General features: G+C 32.1%; 1 protein-coding gene across 1 annotated transcript in view; it reads left to right on the forward strand.

The window, feature by feature from the left end:
• Positions 1 to 271: 271 nt before the first annotated feature.
• Positions 272 to 24318, forward strand: part of LOC126750429 (putative ferric-chelate reductase 1 homolog) — a 38486-nt gene continuing 14439 nt past the window's right edge. The window contains exon 1 of the mRNA XM_050460053.1: positions 272 to 454. The gene's annotated coding sequence lies outside the window, so the exon portion shown is untranslated. The remainder of the gene's footprint in view (positions 455 to 24318) is intronic.

A 24318-nucleotide genomic window follows, 5' to 3' on the forward strand; every position in this document is an offset into this window, starting at 1 on the left:
TTTGATTTTAATATTCTATTTCCCTTAACTTTTTGGTTGATATATTTAATTTTTCTTTAACTGTTAACAAAGTTGTTTCTCGTTGTGCTCTTAAATCTTTTTTGGGACCTGTTAAAACCGATTAAAATTTATTGTATCTATTCTGCTAATATAAACAATCAAAAAAACCAATTAACCATTACACGGTAACGCCACTGTCTACCTGTTCGCATGTGCTGTTAAGTCACCACAAGATAGAATGGGCGAAACGAAAGAAAACCTGAAAACAACACAAACATTCCGGACGCGAAAGTAGTCGTTGATACTCGCGAGTGACACACCGAGTGTTTAGTTTTTAAGGTGGATTTTTTTTCATTTTAGTTTGTGTTAACGCATCTTTTATGGTGTTTTGGTGAAGATTTTCGTAGTGGATTTACTATTGGTTTTTTCATTAAAGCCACATTGGAAATTTAAGGTGCGCTTGTAATGTATATACATATGTTGTACATAGATTAACTCGTTCATCGTAAAACGGTCAAAGATGTGAATTATGTATTTGGTCAATGTTGAGTATTAGCTCATTATTAAGTCTACTCATTAGCGCTAATAATGTTAAAATAATATTTTAATAAGTATGATAGATAATTGGTACCTACGTGTATAACAAAATAACTTAATTGGGTTTTTATGGAAAAAGTTATTTAACCATCATAAAAATATTAATTTATGTAACTAACATTTTATGAAATTTTAAATACTTGCTGTATAAATTTTTTATTACGATTTTTATTTGCTATACATATAAATACTTATTTATGTATGGGAACACCTCTATCCTCTATACGGGTTTTAATAATATATTAAAAAGGTTTGTTGTGAAAGACGCACAGAAGATTATTACCCCGTTTTTGTCCAGTTAACTATTATCGATTTCTTTTTTCTGGACATGGTTGATTGACCCTTTTAATGTACCTATAGCAGGCTAGGTTTTTTGTTCGTTGCGCATTGACTATTCGTTAGCTTAATGTTTGATGACAACATTCACTAGTTGGGGCTCATCTAGAGAAAGATCAAGATTCTTATATCACAGTCTAACATTTGAAATCTATATACTTTGCTTATATTATGATCTTAATACTAAGTAAAATCTGTATTGTTGTAACGCATTCATAATGGAGTTACTTATTTTGTTGGGTATAACGTCACATAAATAAAATAAACCACTCAATTAAATAAATCACTAAAATAAACAATTTAGAAAATACTATCTTTTACGCTCAATTATTGAAAATAAGCAGAAAATCAACTTTTTACGTTCCTATTTAGAAGAAGTACGAACTAAATCTTTAACGACACCTTTCGTTATATTTAATTTAATCTAAGTACAATAAATATTGTAATAATTTACTTGAGGTATAATAAATTTTCTTATACACCGAAGAGCTCAGGTTTTATCTATCGATCTCCGAGCTAATTTCTTCTTTTCTATAATACTACCTAACTTTATTTTAAATATTGTCATTAAAAAGAATGAAAACTCTATTTATTGAATAAAAATATCTAATTTAAACCTACGTTTCGGTAGTTAAATTTACAACCGTTAAATTATTTAAATAAAATAAAATAAAAAATATATAAAAAGAGAGAGGTAAAATAGGGCATTCTTAAAATTAATTGATAATTTAAAATATATGTTATTAATATTTTCTATTACTAAATTACATTGGGACCACATACCTTTATTTTAAAAAAAGTAACTTTTGAATTTTTGTGTTATTTTTCAAAAGAATTTATTATAGTCAAACAACAAGAAGAGAAGAACCAGAGTAAGAAAAAAACAAACAAAAAATTAAAAAAGAAGTATTTTTTTATATTGATAATTTGATATTCAAATTAGGTATTTTTATTCTATAAATAGGTTTTTCATTCTTTTCAATTTCAATATTTAAAATAAAGTTATATATTGAAAGTAGCATAAAGTTGTATATTGAAAAGAACAAACGAGCTCAGAGGTCGATAGATAATACCTGAGCTCCTGCATATATATAAGAATCTATTAAATCTCAAGTTAATTATTGTATTTAAGATTTATTGGACTTTAAATTAAATTAAATTAAAATTAAATTAAATATAACGAAAGGTATTCTCCATCTCCTCCTCTCCTGTACTCCTCATCCAGGGCCGTATCTAGGGGGGGGGTTTGGGGGTTCAAACCCCCTCCGAAAATCTTATAACGTAAAATAAAATTGAAACGACTGGTAACTATAACTCTTTTTTTTTAAATTTACTTTTTAAAGTTTTAAAGGTGTCCAGGCTATAATTAGAGAAAAATATCCAGCAGCAATATATGTGCACTGTAGTGCTCATTCTTTAAATTTAGCTCTTGCCCATTCCTGTAAGGTTCAGAGTATCAGATATTGTATTGGAACAATAAAATCTATTGCAAATTTTATAAAAATATCAGCTATGCGCACTGAGATATTAAAAAAATTAAATTAAAGAACATGTTCCAAATAGTAAATGCAGTAAGTTAACATCCATGTGTGAAACTTGGTGGGTGGAAAATCATGATGGACTAATTAGGTTTACTGAAGTTTTTAAACCCATTATTGAAACATTAGAAGAACTAAAACAAGTAAGAGTCATCGAAACTTCTTCAAAAGCTTTGCAGTTCCTTCGAGCTATTATGACCAGTGAGTTTATTATCAGTATGTTAACAGCGTCCACTTTATTTGCTTTTACTCTACCGTTATGCAGAATTCTCCAGACTGTGGATTTTGATCTATTTAGCGCTGTTGAGCATGTGAATACTGTTATTAGTCAGGTCAGGAATATGAGACTGAATACACATTTGCAATTCCTTTTTTTGATCAATTTATAGAAGAACTGATGAAAATCTGCAAGATTTGCAAATCACGAAAAATCACTTTCATTGTTATATTGTCTAGTACCAAATATGTGCGAAGCACACATAGTAAAAATGGAAGACTTGTTACCATATGAGGAATTTTTGGACCTAGATACGTTATCTGCAGAACTACAGTTGTGAAAACAAAAATGGATTAAGCTGCCTCAAGCAGAAAGGCCAAAAAATGGTCTTGATGCATTATCAACATGTAATCCATCTTTGTTTCCCAATATTCATACTCTGTTGCAAATTCTGGCTACGTTACCTGTATCTACAGCCTCATCAGAACGATCATTTTCATCGCTAAGGCGTTTAAAAGACTATTTGCGCAATTCAACTGGTCAGGAGCGGCTAACAGGACTTGCCCTTTTAAGCGTGCATAGAAATATTATACCGCAGAGGTCTTAAATCGTTTTGCGAGGAAAAAGCAAAGAAATATTCAGTTGTTATTATAATTACTATTTTTAAAATTTTAACCTTGTTAAATGTGTTTTTTAGTTTAAACTGGTATCTTCTTTTAGTAAAACCTATTTATAAATTAAAGTTTTTTTTATCCCTAATATCTCAAATGTCACTGGCCTAACCCCCCCCAAAATTTTGGTCCAGATACGGCCCTGTCCTCATCAAAAGAAAAGCATTAGCTCTGAATCTCAAATATTACAAAATTGCTTAAAGTAGCTCATGATTAAGTCTGTCAAATGCCTTGGAGTTATCCAACAAGATGAACACACAAAGCTTACCAGGACCAGCAGCTCCCATAATTCCGTCCGTGTCTTTAAGGAGGGCACTAGTACATCTATGATCTCGTAGGAATCCTGACTTAATGGATAGTAGTATATCGTGTGCTTCAGCATAACTACGTATTTCAAAATTTCTCTTTAGGATTTCTAACATGGTTGGCATAATACTTATTGGCCGAAGCTCCTTAAGTTCATTAGGATTTGATTCTTTTGGAATCGGGAGTAGAAATTAACCTTTCCATAGGTCAGAAAAGGTATACCGGGTGGTGCGTCGCCGAGCGAAACATAGGAAAACCCATGTAAATTTTAAGGGGGTCAATTATTCGCTTCTCTGTACATTTTATAGAAAAAAACTTTCTTCAAAAAGTTATTTTAATTTTTTTCTGGTTGACCAATCTGGCAAACTCTCGTGCAAAGTTTCAAAAAATTTTAATAAGCGAATCTTGAATTATTCAATTAAATGTAATTGCATAATTACCAAATTTTCGGTTCAGGTAAAACCAGACACCAGCCACCAGCAAACAATTTGTTATAAGGCTTTGTCAAATCTGACGTACAGCTGAATACAAGAAGTGTTTTTTTTTTCGTTTTATCAATCTCACAACCAAACATACATTCAAAGTAAGACAAAACTGCTCTAAAACTGTTTCCAGCATAATGCCACTTAATTATGGCTATTTTTTCGTCGATTGAATAATTCATACTTGTTTTCAAATATCGTCTGTCACTGATTTATTGACACTTTTTCTCACATCAGTGACAATATTCATTTTACTGGTGCCCGTTTGGTTTTACCTGAACCGAAAATTTGCTAATTTTGCAATTACATTTAATTGAATAATTCAAGATTCGCTTATTAACATTTTTTGAAACTTTGCACGAGGGTTTGCCAGATTGGTCAACCAGAAAAAAATTAAAATAACTTTTTGAAGAAAGTTTTTTTCTATAAAATGTACAGGGAAGCGAATAATTGACCCCCTTAAAATTTACATGGGTTTTCCTATGCTCCGCTCGGCGACGCACCACCCGGTATGTACATCATATATATGTTTCAAAATAGGGATAAACTAAGCATAAAATTATTGGCAATATATGCGTAGAACAGCTCAACTAGCATTTTAATTCAAATAACATAATTAAGATCTTTTGGAGATTAATACGTTTTCAATGTCAGCGATGTCAACCAAAGAAAAGTTAAAGCGTTGATTGAATATTTGGGTAAATATTATTCAATCAACGGTTAAAGTCACCTGGACTACTTTTTTATTTTGACGGTAAAAACTTAAGATATCTGGATGAAGGCTTCTGGAAGTAGTAGCATCAACAAACTTAAGAACATATATATTATTACTTCTCTTAAAAGACGTAAAATTAGTAGAATTTTAGTTTAGTAGCGCCTAAAGGTCTACTAAGTAATTATATCAGTCATATGAACACTTCTTGTTGCATATTAAGAAAGTAGGAAAAAAATTAGTAAAAATTTTACTAAAAAAATCTTTTGGTCAAATCGAAATCGAAATTGTTTTTGCTACCAGGGTGCGTAAAGTGAGTAGGTATTATATACGCACGGTTTATAAACTGTTATAACTGTTATACTTACGGTATCAGAGAATTAAAATTTCAGATTTTAATGCAGTGTAGAAAAAATTTGATATTTATTTTATATGTTAATTTATAATTTGTTGAAATAATTTCATTTTAGTAACAAAAAATCACACGCGGTAGCGGTGTATCCAAAATCATTAAATAAATATCATTAGGTGTCATGAAATCCGATTTGCATGCAAATGGTTCTAAGTTCAAATTCGCTAAATGTTATATACATTTAGCGAATATAAGTTGATTGTTTACAATATTAGTTGGCGCTTGGGTCAGAAAGGAAATTTGGCTTCATATTATTAATGTTTCTTATTTTTTCCAATAAATTATGTGAATTAATTTTTTTATTACACGTTAAAATAATTTAACACCTAGGCAAAATTTGTATATCATATTACATCTTGAAATATACATGGTGAGTATTCAGGAACTTTATCGATCTATCTGTGGGAAAACTATAATTAGCAAAAATCTTAAAATTTTACAGTATTCTAAAGTCGATGGAGTCAACTCGGCTAAAATATCTTCAGTATGGCACTACTTCTGGTTATACCGGAAATAGGTGTCAACTTCGTTATTTTAATTAAAACCCCCTATATACTATTATATTTTGGAGTTCTACATCAGAATCTAAATGCTTTTTGTGTATATCTAAATCTTACCCTTTTTGACATACTTAGGTTTTTGTATCAAAAATGACGTTTGCAGACCAGAACTAGAAGAATTCAAAACTGTCTTCACTTACCATTTAAATTGTCTTCATATAATTCATGATGCTGTCATTTCTTATGATGCAGTAAACGTTAAGTTGCCAGGATTTTTAAAAACTTAATTCTCTAAATGGATGCCCATTTGTGTTGCTTCAATAATACGAATTATTATAATTGTCGATGAAAAATCCCATTTTTCGTAGATATCTCTTCATCCTAATAGTCCTATGGTTGAACCTTTGGAGTGACACTTAAATTATGCAGTTTTACCATAAACCAAAAATCTATTTGACTCTCGACACCTGTTTCGCTAAAGATGTTAGCATCTTCGAGAAAAGATTAAAACTGGAGGAAACTGCAAAAAACAGTTTTAATTTTCTCTAGAAGATGGTAACATCATTAGCGAAACACGTGTCGAGCGTAAAATAGAGAGTGGTTAGTGGTAAAACTGTCTTGTAATTTAATAATAATAATCGTCTTTTATTCAAAAAAAAAACAACAGATATTACAAATGAAAAAAAAAGCGGAGTTTAGCCTAAGGCTACTCAAACTTAACTCTAATAAATAATAAATAAATTTCGGTAATCATACATAAGAAAAATTATATAAAGATGATATAAAGAAATAATTCCACACTTTTTTTATTTTCCACTAAAAAATACTTATACCTTTCTTTATACCCAATACGGGGGAGATATAAAACTCACAATCTGCATCAAAACAATACTGTACACAAACAAATATCCTTGTATGCAATCGTATACAACCATCATGTTACCTCTGGAGCACACGATACTAGTGAGTTAAAAAATAGGAGCTCAACTGTTCTCAAACAAATACAACCTAAATCCTGACTTAAACTTAGTTAAATTATGAAGTGGTAAATCATTGTTTCGCAAGGAATTACATGTTTTAATCGCATTATAAGTAAAAGACTTCTTGTATGTTCTTGTATTATGTCGAGGAATAATATATTTATATTTATTTCTGTTATTGATATCATGGACACTCAAATTGGTTTTAAATTTATTTTTTAGAGATTTAGATATGAATTTTGAATTAGTAATTAAACCATGCATAAAACCACCCAGATGTTGAGTTCTACGATTTGACATATTTAACCAGTTCAACTCATTAATTTTATGTGATACGTGATCTGATTTTCTTAAGTTAAAAATTCGACAAATACATGTATTCTGAACCTTTTCAGTACGATATTGTTCCGCTTGACGAAGACAAGGGCCATAAACAAAATCAGGATAGTTAAAGTGGGAAGAGTTTCACATAACATTGCCATTAACGTGGTACTTAAAAGGTTTCTATTGGAATATAGTTTTTTAAGTTGTGTGTATGACCTTTCTAGAGGTTGCTTAACATGATCGGAAAAATTAAGCCGACAATCAAATATAATACCTAGATTACGAACAGAATTACAAAATGGTAATATTTGGTCATCTATTTTGATTTTAATATTATTTATTAAATATTCCTTTTGATTTCTTTTAGCAAACAGCATACGTTTTGATTTTGATGGATTCAGTTGAAGGACGTGTTTTTTAGAGAGATCTTTTAGGTTGTTTAGTTCATGATTAATAGTTTCGTTAAAAGTAACAAAGTCTTTTGAAGAAAAGTGATAGTATATCTAGGTATCGTCAGCAAAAGCTTGTATCTTTCCAGCATGAAGAGAGCTTATAAGTTCAGACGTGTAAATAATAAAGAAAAGGGGACCAAGGATAAAGCCCTGAGGTACTCCTGATAGTATGGGACTAGATTCCGAGTACACACTATTAACAAACACTTTTTGTGACCTGTTAGAGAAGTATGATGCGATGAGTGACAGTGAGTCGAAAACCGTTATATCTTAGCTTTGCCAACAAGAGTCGATGATTTATAGTGTCAAATATCTTGGAGTAATCTAATAGTATAAGAATACTTTTAAGTCCATGATCCAGTGCCTCCATTATATCATTAGTTACCACAGTCAAGGCGGACGATGTGGAATATCCCTTACGAAACCCGTTTTGCAATTCTGAGATCATACCATTATCATTTAAATATGAGTACATCTGGCTGTATAAAATGTTCTCCATTATTTTCGAAATGGCAGGTAAAATTGCTATGATGCGTAAGTCATTAAAGGTCTCTGGTTTTTTTGATTTTGGTAAAGGTATTCCTATTGCAGTTTTCCAACTTCGAGGAAAATAATTGTTCTATGGAACTATTAATAATATTAGTTATGTAAGGATTAATAAATGCAACATGTTTTACTTTAGTAAGCGTGTTGTGATATTCAATAAACTGGGATTTGTTATTAAAATTGAGGGAACCCGTTTTTTTAAACAATCGCGGCTTATAAAATTCAAAATAACCCTGGTTATCCAAGGTTTCAAAATTCTGTATTTGCATTTAACATACTTCTTACAGAAGTTATATTTTAATGTGCTTGGATATTCTATTAATAAAATTTAAACTATATGCTTTATGCAGTGGGATTTCTCTCACTCAAGACATCCTGTCAGTCTTCAGCATTCAGTCTTGTACTAAGGTGCGCCTTATGCAAATGTTTAATAACTTTTGATTCAACTACCTTATTGTTATTAGTGAAAGATATCTAATGATAATGATAAATAGCAAAAAATATGTAATGAAGTAGAGGAATGATTTGCAAATCTTCCCTTGAAAACAATAGCTTCAGAATTACGCTTTGACTTCACTTGAAGACACATAAGATATTCACCTTATTCTCTAGTACATATACACACCCCACAAAAATTATCGCATCACTAGTATTTTAAGATATTTTTAATATTTTTTGGGATAATCTGTATATGTATCAACTTAAAAGATATTTCTGGTTTCTTATCATGGACAAAAAATGATTGGAATTTCTTACATATTTTTTTGAAGCAAAAATGCTCGCGTAGATTATTCCTGTGTTGGCGAATGCATTGAGATCGAAAACGTTTTAAGCAAATAGTGTTATTCTAAAGTGAAAATTTAAATTTATTGTTAATAATGGATGTGCCTGAACGTTTAATAAGACATATGACTTTTGAAGAAGCCACTAGAATCATTGCGCTCATAGAAGATGGCCGCAGTCAAAGATACTTCGCTCGGATAATGGGAGTTCAACAAAGCACCATATCCAGAGTTGTTAATTGCTACCAAGAAACATGAAAACTATCCAGACGACCCGAACAAGGCCGCAGAAGGGTAACTTCGGTAGTAGATGATCGTTACTTAAGGTTATCGGCTTTAAGAATTAGGCATACCACCTCTAGAAGACTGCAAACAGATCTGTTGGCTGCTCGTAATGTCTGAATAAGCCTACAAACAGTTCAAAATAGGCTGAGAGAAGCAGGTTTACGAGCCAGAGTGCCAGCTAGAGGTCCACGTCTTACCAGAGAACATCGAGTAGCAATATTGCAATTTGCTAGAGAACACGCAAATTGGAATATTCAAGATTGGTCCAATATTTTATTCACGGATGAATCAAGATTTTATCTATTTTCATCAAATAGGCGTGTACCAGTATATAGGCGACGTGGTGAACGGCACGATCAGGTTAATTTTTGTCGAACTGAAAGCTTTGGTGGTGGCTCTATCATGGTTTGGGAAGGAATTTTTTTGAGGGTCGCACGGAGCTAGTACCAGTGAATGATGGAAGACTAAATGCTGACAGGTACATAACCGATATCCTAGAACCCCATGTAGTGCCCTATATGCCATATATTGGTGATAATTCTGTGCTAATGCATGATAATGCTCGTCCACACGCTGCTAGAGTTGTTCGATAGAACATGTCTGGGACCATCTAGGATGGCAAATTCAGCAACATCCAGCACCAATAAGAACACTAGAATTGAAATGTTCTTTTTGACTTCTGGGCAAACGTGCCGCAAGAATACCTAGCTCCAGAACCTGTTTAGAAGCATTCGAAGACGAATTAGAGCCAGGGGCGGTAACACACGCTATTAGAAATTTATTGGCTTAAATAAAGTTCATTTTTTTTGTATACATGTTTTGTATATTTTTTTTGATTTTTGTATGTTTTGGTAAATCAAAATGCTTGTCCTCTGTAGATTGAACTGATTTAAAATAAATGTTGCAATAGTCGTATTATTTGGTGATTTAATTATCAATATCAATAAAATTTTAAAAAACAGGCAAAAAATTTAAAATGTTAAAGAAATAATAAGTGATGCGATAATTTTTGTGGGGTGTGTAGCTACTGCAATTTGGATGATCAAACTTCTAAACAGATATTTGGATTAGATATGGTAAACTCTAAAAGGTTCCTTAAATATTGTCTTGAAACACAAAAATATATTTTATTTAGCAGACTTAGACAACATATAGTTGTCGTATGTATTGCTCACGAAACAACATATACCTAGTCCTTCCACAAAGACTGCGTAACTCATTATTCTAAATATACACCATCGTGTTTGCATGTTAAATATTTAACAATGTTCCAGAAGTCACTGATGCAAAACTCGATCAGACCTGTCTAATTCTAACTAGAAAGATCCTGGTCTAGCAAGTTTCAAAATTTTGGTTCTTACGAGATCCATCACCTGCTTACCTGGCACTGTAGTAAAGACATTAAATAGTAATTAAAATTAATCTTAACAAAATCTTTAATTATGTGATAGATCATAATTTCATATAAGGGGAGCAAAAAGGATGCAGGAAGAAGGGAATCTCATTCTTGACTTTCTTATTCTTGTTCTGCATTGCCATTAATTCTCTGACAACTACTCTCTTATTAAATGTAGTCATGGATAAACTTAAAAAAAAAACTATTATTTTATCCCAGCCAGACTATATAAGTAAATAATTCGCTAACCATTCTATATACAATTTCTATCCCAAGAGGTCGCCTTTAAACGAATTTTATAACAATACTCACAAATACTGAGAAAACTACATCACGCATCCCTGCTTGACCCCCATTGTAATATTAATGGCCTCACTAAGTTTTTTAGATTATGGAATATCATATAATTTGTATGCTAAAACATGCCATAAAAACCAATACAAAACGTGCTAATAGTTTTTCTTTATCTTTAACCATTTGAGTTTAAATATAATTAGTTGGAGTCAAAATATATCACTATAAAAACATAAATCATATTAAAAACATACAATTTTGGTATCCAATTTGTTTAGTTAATGCTAGGTGTTATGTAAACTTATAGTCATAAAACTACTAAACGAATCAAATCCTAAACTAATTTAAGTAAACCTGAAATCATTAAATAGTGCACTATATATTTCTTGCTTCGATTTAAGCTGCTATCCAGATAAATGGAAAATCGATTTTGAAATAGAAACATGATCAGCCTTACGGATACCTAAATACAATATGTGAATATGAAATGGGGGATATTCCAAGGGAATTGCTTAAATCAGTGTTTATTCCGCTACCTAAAAAAATTATAAATCGCAACTCATGTGACGAATGAAGAATGAGTAACAGCTTAAAAATCCTTTAAAAAAATATCTGACAGAGAATATAACGCAAATGCAAAGCAACTGGATGGGATATAGTTTACTTTTAGAGAAAAAAAGATTAGAAACTAGAGGGCTCTGTTCGCCCTAAGGGCAATGCGTCCGAAGTGTAGAAAGTACAATAAAAATGTAGTGGTCTGTTTCGTCAACTTCCAGAAGAATTCATTTAAATTTTATAAGACCAACACGACAAACTTATCGAGAGCCTAAAGAGTATTAACCTGGATCAATACCTATAATAAAGAAGGTATACTTTAACTAAACAGCAGTAGTATGAAAATATGGGTCGAAAATATGAAATCAAAATACAGAAAGGCAGGCGACAAGGCAACCTCCTGGCCTCGCAACTTTTTAACTTATACTCAGTTTGTGTTTCGGAGGACACCAAAGAAGGGGTGAATTTTGGAGGGACACAAATTAATAATCGTAGATTCGCAGACGACACTGCAATAATGGCGAAGGAAGCAGAAGAGCTACACACCCTACTAGAGAGAGTTAACTTCGCATTTTTTGCGGACTTATACTGCTTCTTCCAAGTAGAACTTATACCGTCAACATAAAAAACTGTATATTAATAAGTAAAAACCCTAAATTCATCATGTTATCACACTGAATAGAAAAGAAGTCAAGCGGGACCAAAATACAAATATGTAGGAAGAGTCATTAATGGACTCACTACGAGAGTAAAGAAGTAACTAAAACTAAAGAAGAGTAATTAACCTCCTAGATTTAGATGGAGAGATGAAGATCAGGATAGAAATGGTTTGATAGACGTTTATTGCTTACTCTTTAATGTTGCTAAATAGAAGTTTGCGCCTGCGAATTAGACTAAGTTTCATGGAGTGTTATATATAGTCAATGTTACATTAGTATGGGGTTGAAATCTAAACCTTAAAAGCTCAAACTATCAAAAAGCTAGAATTGTTGTATGTGGCACAAGATAGGGACGCATTCAGAAATATGATCGCCAGCCTTAAATGAGAAGACGGCATCAGAAGAAGATTAATTTAAATAGAATTCGCATTTTAAGAATTTGCATTCTCGAAAATATTTGAAAAAATGCTTTACAAAAAAATGTACGAAAATTATATTGAAAACATTGGTTATAGGTGATATCACAGATGTAAATAGCTGTGGTGATATTTTGGAAATATGATATGGATATAGATTTAATGTTATTAGAAATTTCAAATGTATCAGATGCCATAAATCATTTGTTTAGTTATAAAACTTAGTACTTTAGTAAATAATTTTTTAAAATTTTAAAATAAGGTGACCTTTTGCTTTTGCAAAGACTGTATGCTCCCTGGATGATGGAAGAGACAGGGGTAATAGAAAAATGTCATAAAAAATAATATATATTGAAAACATCTCAGATATTCTGTAAAGTAATTTATGTGAACGTACTAAACTGTTTAATTAGTTTTACACTTAGACACAATCAAGTAAGTAATAAAATACTAAGTAACGTAAAAATAAATAAACACATAAGTGAGATCTATGTGAACACATATAATTCTCGTATGTAACATGAGATCTCGTGCTAAAATATGAAATGCTTTGGTTTCGTAGACCGCGTAGAGTGACCCGAAATGCATATCGGGTCGGAACTTTCGCATCTGGGTTACAGTAATTTGTTTAACGAGTAACTGTACTCATGAGAGAATCAAGGTAAAGGCTACAATGTAAAAAAGAAATCACTTAATGAACAACAAAAACACATACTTTTATCTTGTTTAATTAATGCTCGAAATGGCTATCATTCACTTACAGTAAAATTAGTTGTTAAAAACATTCTCGTGCATTAAGCAACATAGCGAGTGACGTCATTAATTAGTTATACCAGTGACTGAGTAGCCTAAATCTTAGATTTTAGAGAAAAAAAGTTCAGTGGAGTAAGATCAGGTGACCTTGGTGGCTACTTTAAAAAATAACATGCGCACGTAAATCAAAACCCAACGTTGTTCTAGAATTTTTCTATGAAATCGGAGATCGGTTTGTATTATTTAAAATAAAGATTTAGTCAACTCACCTACATACTGCCAAATTGCAAGGCTCTTCCGGAGAAAATCGATCTTTTATCTCGAAATGACCTCGTTGAACTATGAGTTAGGCTACACCTTGCACACTCCTTCATTTAGTAGTTATTCTTAAACATTATTGTTCTAACAAATCCTTGTTGGGTTTGACAAATTATGCAACTTTTTTTTTAATAATAATACGATACTAAGTTATATTTTATACTTTATACTTTCATTAGTTTATTAATTATCTTTTAAAATAAATATTATTAATATACCTAATTACTTATTGGTATCAATATGTATAAAATAACGGGTTCTTTCCTCTTTTCTGTAAGAATTTTTACGCATACTCTAATGAATTAAAACTATTATTATTAAAACATTAATAATAAAAAATATAAATTTTATTTTATATATGAGTTTTCAATAAAAACATGTTTTAATCTAATTTAAATAAATATTTCTTAAAGATGTTATTTATTTTAGTTCTTTTGAATACCTAGACATATACTAAAAGCTAGATAAATACATGCACTTTTTAATTTTCATATCCTTTTTCTTATAGCAAATGAAGTGAAAATAGTAAAAATGGCAAATAAATAAATAAACAAGTAAGTCGGTAGTGAACCGGTTCAGGAGGTTTTTGGGAGGACTCAAGAGTAGACCTACGAGGTAAGATTCAGATTAGAAGCTCCTACTCGAAAAGCGATTCAAAAAGGAAATCCTTAAAAAATGCTGACAGAGCCTTCAGACATGTAGACATATGGCATACTAATGGATTTAAAATGGATAAGGTCACAGGTTATGGAATATCGAATATTGAGGAATATCGAGTAACAGATCTGCAACGTCAGCCAGGCGCCAATAAAACTCCTGGTTATCACATCTCCCGTTGTCAATGAGCCTAAATATATCCTCAGTAAACTACTGATTAGCAACTTATTACCTAGATAAGAAATAAGACAACCATTTGTATGTCACTATAATTGTTAAATAAAATCCGCTAAGCACTTTCGGTCTGTTAAAGACCATTTGCAGAGCCGCGCTATGACAACAAGCTAAAAGATACATAATATACATAAATTCAACAAAATTACTTACTTGTCAAAGAGCTCGCAGAAAAACACACCACATAAAGAGGAACGCAAAGACTTGGGTTGTTGTACCAAGGTTGAAAACAACGGAAAACTGGTATACATATTTCAAAAACATTTAGAAACTGAGAATGAGACGTTAATAATTCGCATAGGCAGACAATACAGAAGTCAATGCCGAAATAGCTCATCTCGTCATGAATAGAAAAACATCAACACTGTTATCGCACAGCAGGAAAATCAAAAGAATTACTATATATATATATATATAATTATATATATATATATATATATATATATATATATATATATATATATATATATATATATATATATATATATAGTTTTTACATTACATTACGCCACAGGTAACACATATAATAGGAGCTAAAATCAAACATAGCTGTTTCAGTATTCATTCATTCTATTCCTCTCATCCTATGGGTTCATAGACTTCCATCACCTCTAACAAACTTATTGCTACCTATAGAAAGAAACTTCAATACGTTTTTTTAAAATATCTTTGATGTGAAGTATGCAAAACTGCCTTTTTTGATTTAATTATTTTTCATGTTGTTTTCTTTCTTTAAATACTTTTCGAAATAGTTATCTTTCATCACTATTTTGGCTACTTAGTTACATGCCTTTAGTTACATCGCCATGATCGTCTGAACTTTCTTCCTGCAGCATCTTTTTTGTCACGTTTTGCAACTTATTAACTTTGGCTTTTTAGACTGACTCTCCATTTTTTGATACTCTTGATCTTCCTTTTCTTATGACACTTATTCATTTTCTCGATGCAGGTTTAGGATAGGATCTTATCATTTCAGGATTCTAACAATATCTGCTTTACTTCTAATTTTATTTGTCATATAGGTTTGAATTTGCTCGGAAAGACCAACAATTTGAGCTTAATCATCACTTCTTTGGGTCGGTCAGTAACGTAAGAACTTAATAAATTATCATTACCAACCGAAAATAAATTAAAAAGATTAACTCCAGGCACAAAAAACATGAATGATAATATTTAAATACCTGAACGTTCTAGAATACGCTTATTCAATTCTCTGTGCTACATGATATCTAATTTTTCTGGATTTCGAAGCATCCACTCAGATGCTTGATGTGATGTGAAACAAAACAATTTCATGTCTCCAAGTCAATTGGACTGATATATGACTATTATGACTATCAAATAGGACGAGTATGGGATTGGCTTTTTATAGCAAAGAATATAATACTTAGCTAGCTCATGGTTCGACTAGAAAAAAACTGAGTTGAAGCATTATCTGGGGGTGTTTTAAAAATATATTCACTAGTTATTTATGCATGTCCAAGAATGACGCTGGAACTTTGGTCCATCATTATCTGAAGGTACAATACTTTCCTCTAGTCTATCTAGATACGTTTTTCATTTATTAATGTGCTTGCTCCTGTTGCGTTCCTAAGGTTTAAATCCAAATAGACGCCAAGAACTACTTTTTGGTAGGTTTTAGTATAAAGACTAAAAAAATTGTAAATATCAGTAAGATTCCTTAAGTAGTCCTCTCGTTTCTACTATATATTCTTCTTATTGCATCAACGCAGCGCGAGAGATTTTGCCTTTGGAATTACTCTATTGATAAATGGTCCTTACGTAATTTTTTTGACAAAGTATTTAATGTCTTTGGAGAATGGTATTGATATTTCATTTACTTTTTAGCTTTTCAGACAAGCCTTCTTCCTTGCACCATTTATTAATTATGTCCAGTGCTTCTTCTGTTTTCAATGGTCTAATTCATGCAGTTATTTCTGACGACTATTACCATGTTGTCTGCTTGTCATCTTTATTAGAATATTATTTACTATCACAATTCACAGTAGTGCAATTTTCTTTCGCTTAAGTGATGGGATGATAAGTAGCATGGGTGATGTAAGTTGTTGATAACATCCACTTAAAAAGATATCTTTAGTGTTACCCACATACTTTGCTATACTGTGCATTATCCTTATTAGCTTTTTAAATATCTACATACATCGCTATAAAATCAAACAGCTTTAAAATAATAATAAGATTTTTGGAATGAGGTTCATATGCTTGACAAAACGTTAATATAACGCAATGGCAGATATCTTTTACCAACAAGGATGTTGCTTTTATCCATAAAAAGGTTATAATTCCTTTCTTAATGAAATATCTGCCAAATATTTTAAAGTAAATGTAATAAGCTGGCGGCAAAAAATCGGCAAAAATGACCCCGGTTTTTCGCTTGTTTCAAAATGGTTCGAAAGTGAGTTATATTTTTTTTAACAGAGCGTAAAAATGAATAACCATTTAAATATTACAAAATTGCAAGGTTCTTCCTGCCCTAAACGTGTCATAGAATGACCTCATAAAACTATTAACTGGGCTACACCTTGCATACTTTTTCATTTTGGAAATACTTTTATAAATTATTTTGAAAAGGAATAGAATTTTTGACAAATCATTCTAGTAAAATTCTATAATAAATTTTCATATCAAACCTATGCTGTACCATTTAAAAAATATTACCTACGTACTGTACAAAAAGATACATAATAAGTACTTAGTTTCAGCGTGATTGGATATGACCTCCTTTGGTTTTTCCTACGTCTAAATAAGTGAATCACGTTTCAAGGGAACTTTGTAAATAAAAACGAATTATTGTGTGTAATTTGACCCTGACAACACCATGACCAGCACATTTAAGACGGCGATGGTTGTCGTTCTGCTATGCGTTCCATTTTTTGTGGTTGGAAGAAATCAATTGAATATTTAATGGAACTTTAATGATTTTTAATTAGTGCCGTTATTAAAATTATTATATATAGACGTAAAATCAAGGAAAGGAGATGCAACCGACTGGTAAATTATACATTGGCATTTGCTTATAGAAATTATGAGTGTAATTACTTATGTGGACTAAAGACACTGAGTACACTGCAATATAGTACACAAATCTTAATTAATATATAGTCCACAGAAGAAGTATCTAATAAAGATAATTTTTTTCATTCTTTTACAAAATTAATTTTTTTGCTGGTACCTTGAGTTTATCAATACTCAGATAATTAGAACCTAAAAGGCAACTACTACGTTTAAATGGTACTATTCCAATCCCAACATTTATACAAAATACCTAAACAACTCATAACCTACAATATAGTATATGAAAAACCCAAAGCGATGACGATTAAAAAAAACCCAAACAAAACGATTAACCATCAACTTACCGGCTTCTTAATATTTGTTCATTCTTTATATCCCAAAACTGATCATCGAAAAAGAAATGGAAGGAAAATTACTATTTCTGGAATTATTTTTGACCCGAAATGACAAATAGAATTTGAAGTTTATGGAAAATATTCAGCTCAATACAACATTACCCTATTTTCTTTTGTGGGTCTGCTAGGTCAGGCTAATTATGCTTCTTGTGATATTGAGCTTTTTGTGGGAGGTATTAACATAAAATTATTGAATTTTCAATTGAACTTTCATAAATTTATTGAATTTTCAGTCTTCTATTGTTAATGAAGATGTTAGTTGTCTTAATAGCTTTGGTTATATCTCTAAAGTTGATAGGCCTACTAGGGTTAATAGATTGTATAGACCATATTTTCATGATTAGCAAAATAAGGTTGTTTTTGTCCCCTGTCACCAAAAATTAAATTGTTAATGCTGTTGAAACTTTAAAAGCAAATTTTTCTCCAGATGACTTTGGTCTTTCCAACCAGTTTGTGAAATTAAATATAGAATTTTTGATTGTGGCCTTGGTACATATTGTGAATTTGATATTTACCAGTGGCGTTTTTCCTACTATATTTAAAAGAGCGGTAATTGTTCCCTTGCATAAAGATGGAGATATGACAGAACCGGGTAATTACACACCCATTAAACTTACTAGTCCTATCTTTAAAGTAATCGAGAAACGTATAAAAAAACGGTTATGCAGTTTTTTTAAAAGCTAATAGGGTCTTGTCAGAATCACAGTATGGATTCACCGAGGGTGTAGGTTCAGCTGATGCTTTGAAAGAAGTCTTCACTTTTATTATAGACTGTATTAATAACATGTGGAGGCCTCTAGCTGTCTTTTTGGATCTTACCAAGGCATTTGACACTATGGATCATCGCATCCTACTAAATAAATTATATAATACCGGTATTAGGGATAACTGTACTTGATCTATTTAAGTCATATCTTACACACAAATCTCAAAAGGTAAATTTGAAATCAGTTTCAAGTTCTTATGTAGTTTTAGACCTCTTCAGATTTTTAAAGATATCTCACAAGGGTTGATAATTAGTTATACAGTAGCAAATGCGTTATTATTGTTCTCCAAATATTAATTAGACCAAGTGGGCCATTTAAAATAAGAAGTTACTACACTACTTATTAGTTATATTCTTATTTTTACTAGCGTCATCTGCAATTATTTGGAATATCATTAAACTTAAGCATACTGCAAACTTAGATATGCATTAAAAATTAATCCAACTATATGTACTCTTTGCCGTGCCACTAAGATCACTTAAACTCATCTGAGATACTATAAATAGTACTCTCATAACAAATTTACCTACCGTAATTATTTATAGTACTCTCGTACCTCCCGTACGTGGGTACGGTAAGTTCGAGAGTACTTAGTACGAGAGTATGGACCGTACCGTAGGCTTTAGCCTGTAGTTTTTAATTTAGCCAAACGCAAACTATGGTTAATCATATCGAAAGTCTTTGTAAGTTGAATATGTCTGGAATCCTTCCTTATCAATTCATAGTTGAGGTATACCCTAAAATGAGTCTTACAGTAGATTTTTCTACTCTTAATGCTGATTAATTAAGATTTTCCAATGCAAAAATATAACTAAAGGTTACCATTTGTTATTTCTTTTACAATCTTTTAGAATTATTGACAAATAAAGAATATAATTTCGTCGTTAAAATTCGGAAAAGCTCTAAATCATGATGGCCTCAATGGCGATTTTTTTAAAGATAATTCATTTGCTTTGGTTAAATCCTTAATGCACTAAATTATTTGAATTATAATATTGATTATAAATAAAAAGTTATAATTATTAAAGCCCTACGTAAAATGGGCTCAGAATCAAGCAATAGTACTATAGAACTGTCTCAACCTAATCACACTTTGTCAATTTTTTGAAAAAGTGATTGGTGATAGAATTCTGAATTACTTAAATAAGCATAAATTACTTCTACAGAATCAACTTGGGTTTTGAACGGGCACGTCAACGGAAATTGCCTTTCAAATGCCAGGCTAATTTCAATACTTTATTCTACGTTAAATAAAGGAGATGAAATCCTTTGTAGGTTTCTGGATCTGGTAAAGATATTTTACATTAGTTTGTGGTGAAACACGTATTTGAGTTCGTGATCTAGCCGTAGAACTTTTTAACGGTGACCTGACATTCAAATACTAGACTATTTTTATCGATGGTGGCCCTAGCTTGGATCTGAATATTAGTATAGAGGCCCCTCAAAGAATCATACAGGGACAACATTGATATCAATGACCAATTTGATACTAATTCAACGAGTGAATTTTTTTTACGGAGCGACTTAAAAAAAATAAGTCACAATCAAACTTAATAAAAGTATTTCAATGATTTAAAATTCAAAAACAACGCAAGCATGGATTAATACTTTGATATAAATACAAAAAGAGGTATAATGAAGAAATTAAATGCTCAAGCTTCTTGCACACGTAATAGAGCAGATTTAAATTTGTGCATAGTAAGTGATTCTTTGCTTCTTACATTTATGTGATGAACTTTATTTCTGGGAATAAATTTACTCTTGTTTTTTTTTATAAGGGGGTTTTAGAAGTCTCGGTGACATTTTTGTGAACAAAATTGGCAAGATGAAAATTCCATCTGTTTGACATATAAAGCCAATTTGTTTCTGATATTCTATGCGATATATGATCTCTCTTTTTAATGCCATATATTAACCTACAACAAAAATCTTACATTTTCTGAATTCTTTGTTCTAATAACCGCAGACAAGGCGTATATACAAAATCGCAGTAATGAATAAGAACAAGAGACTTATAGAATAGCTTTTTTAATTTAATATTAAGTGAGCCTCTCTAAATAAAAATTAATTTTAGGGACAAAAAAGCTTTTTTATTTAACTGTTTGATATGTTTGCTAAAACAAAGATCCTCGTCCATATGTAAACCTGAATTTCTCGCGGAAGCTACGAAAGGAAGTATGACTCATCCTAGGTTAATATCAACATTATTTCTGACAATCAATTAATTTTTTTACTTACGAAACATAGAAACTTGGATTTATTAAAGTTAAGTTGTAGATTATGCCCATTAGTTAGGGACCCAATGGTTTTTAAGTCATGATTAAACATGCTGTGTTGCATCAGCAAAGTTGGTGGCATCAAAGTTATAGACGTTGCGTATCCTCAGCAAAGGCAGTAACTATACAGGAACTAGTTAAACGAAGAATATCAGGAGTGTATATTATTAAAATCAAAGAAGATAAAATAGAGAGCCTTGAGGAACACCGGAATAACTACTTAAGGTCTAAGAAGAAATTCCATTGTATGTTACTTTTTGAAATCTAGTATTAAGAAAAGATGAGATAATATTTACAGAAGCATCTGAGCACCCATAATAATGAAGTTTGGAACACAATAGTATATGGCTCCGGGTATCAAAAGTCTTAGAATAATCTAATAATATTAAGAGGCTGGCCAGGCCTTTATCGTTAGACTCCAAAATATTATCAGTTACAAACACAAGCGCTGTTGCTGTATTTGACCCTTTTAGAAAGCCACATTGGTTTTCAGGTATTACGTATTACGTATCAGGTCTCGATTACAAAACTATATAACTGGTTGTATAAAATCTTTTCATAAATTTTAGAGAGTAGTGGCAAGATGCTGATTATACGCAGATCGGACATGGAAGTTGAATTAGCAATTTTAACTAGAGGTTTACCAATATCCTTAGAACATTGAAAGACTAGAATTTGCATTGCCGTGGAACTATGGGCAGTTTGTTTGCTTGCAACATCTCTAATGCAATGATGTCAAATGCTTAGAAATAGCAAAAAAACACACTTTATAATATCATAAAAATTTGTCACTTATTTTGATAGGCGCAAATCAATACTATTGCTCTTTAATAAAATATGAAGCATTTTTTTCGAATAATTCTTAGTGGAGCATCAGTATCATGCTCCATCTGTCATGCTGAAAGGCTTCATAGTTAAATTTGTATGACATCTATATATAATAAATTTTGCTGGAGGCTTGGGAGATTTAAATTTATATTCGACAAAAACTAACCGATAGTCAGACAAATTATCCGTTGATCATATATTCCACAAGAAGTGACATAATCAGGTTCATTGACAAAAACTGGGTCAATAAGGGTGCTGATATGCTTCTTTAATGTATATTATATATCTGTTTGATTATAAATTAGATGATAGATATATAAAAGGTGATAAGTAAAATATCATAAATTTCCATAAATAAATAAAGATGTATTTATTTTAAACTTGGCGAAGGTTAGCTATGCTGTTAATTTAATAGAGCATTAAAAAAAATATAATAAGCTATAAAGACTACAATAATAACTAACTACAATAATAAGAGAAAAAAGAAACAAATCTTACATTGTAGAAACATTATACAAAAAAAAATACAAATACGCATATAAAGAAAACAAGTTATAAGTATATGAGCTTTAAGTCATACTTCTCATTTTATTTTTGTCGGCGTAGAAATTCTTTAATACCGATAGTTCTTAAACCCTCGATAGTGTGGCACTTCGTTACCGGTTACTCACGAAAACTTCCCCTCTGGCTGATTCCCTGCACTTTAATCTACTCTGTTGTAGTCCTATTGTGCCCCATAGATATACTCCCACATGTCCAGTTTTGTTGCTTTTAGGAAGTCCAATATTTTGACGAGTGAGGAGGTTCTTATTATTATCTTTTGCTTCGCCCAGGGCTGTCGCCATGGTCTAGTTGAATGCTGTGCAGGAGCATAGAATGTAAAGAGTGGTCTGTGTAGGTCTTTCCTGCAGGAAGCATAGCCTCTGAGCAGCTCAGCTATCTGTCTTTGTTGCCTGCAGTGGCCCAATATGTTCTGTCACTTCCTGAAGGGCAGGCTGCTCAAAAGTTGTGTGGAAACTTCCAGCTTTGGCAGTTGTTATCAGTAGTTCTTATGCTCCAGTTCCAACCAGTGTCTAATATCCCTTTTTCAGGTTTAATCGCTGACACAACATATTGGTTCTGGGTCTGTTGCTGGCCTCTTTCATTGTATATTGGATTAGGCTTCTTGAAGCGCCATGTTTGTCCATTTTCTGTTATATGATTATCTCTGGCCTGTTTTGATCTTAGACTAGGTGACTTCGTGAGATGCTCTTAGCAGTTTTGTACAGTTTTTGACTCAGTCTCAAACTGTCCTAAGTATTTATCTGCCTAGTGGTAACTTTTATTTCTTAATTACAAAGTATCTGTTTAAGTGTGTGACCTTGGTTTTGTCTGTTCTTAGTGCCATACGCCGAAGATTTTGTATCTGTTCGAATAGGGCACTGTATCCAACTTTCGTTATGATTTTGCGCAGTTATCATTTGACAGTAGCCTTTTGGCCCCTGATATTGCTTCAGACGATACTACCAGGTATAGTGGCGTCCCCATGATCTGCTGAACATTCTCTTATAATATATAATAGTTTGCCTTTCTCTGTCACCTTCTTAAGGATTTACATCTCTTGTTGATAGTGCCGGAAGTAGGCCGCCATGTCTCTTTTGCAAAACTCCTGTAGTGGTGCGGCGTCTACATCTTTTCTTATGAAGATGCTTCTTGAGTTGGATCCCTTTTTTGGTCTGGGACAAGTCGCGCTTTAAGGGGCGCTAGTTCTCTTATCTAGCATCTGTAAATATATGGTTCCTGAATTAAGGCTATCTGAATGCCGTTGTCGCGCATGTCTTAGCCTTACTCCCATGCAGACCTATTTTTTACGATTGGACAAAGACTCCCGGTCTGGTTCTTAGTCGCCATCGTGGTTTCTGGGTCTTCGTTCTCTTGGGACTTACCCAGGAATTACAGCTTTATGCTACCAAAGTTAAGGTATAGCACTTTGCTTCCCTCACTTTGGCCCATGATACCCCGCCTATGATTGCCATGTGAATGGTAGTCCTTGCCATTCTGATCCTTTCTCGTAACAAGTACTTTCCAAAGGCAAAATTATAAAAGGAAATTATAAAAAAATACCATTGGTGGTGCAATAAACGTGGTTGTATTATAAAAAAAATACCAAAGGGTGTTGATCTGTTGATGCTGTTTTGTACATCCAGCCTGTGTAAGAGTGCTTTCGGTTACCTCGATGGGACTCATCACCCAAGCCATCAGCTTGTGTGGTTTTGGGAGTTTGCTGGCCTCTGTTATAAGGAGTTTGGCTCCTTCTCAGAGGTCTCCTCCATCAGACCGAGGAGCCAATTTTTGGTCGGCTTATCGAAGTAAGTGATTTGAAAGATCCCTTCACCATGGCTTGCTCCTGCATTGCTCCTCCTATTTGGCTGCTATCTTCGACCCGTGTAGGGCAAGTATTTTACTAAGGAGCCACTTCTTTGCAGCATTGGACTGCTCCTAATGGTTATTGCCATTTGTATCCTCCCGTCACCGTTATCTATGAGAGCCCCGGTTCCTGGTTTGGGACCCTAGGCTTTTAGGGTCTTTGAGATCCCGGTGTATTTAGAACGGCG

The sequence above is a fragment of the Anthonomus grandis genome, chromosome 2 (genome assembly GCF_022605725.1).
Source record: "Anthonomus grandis grandis chromosome 2, icAntGran1.3, whole genome shotgun sequence".
NCBI lineage: Eukaryota > Metazoa > Arthropoda > Insecta > Coleoptera > Curculionidae > Anthonomus > Anthonomus grandis.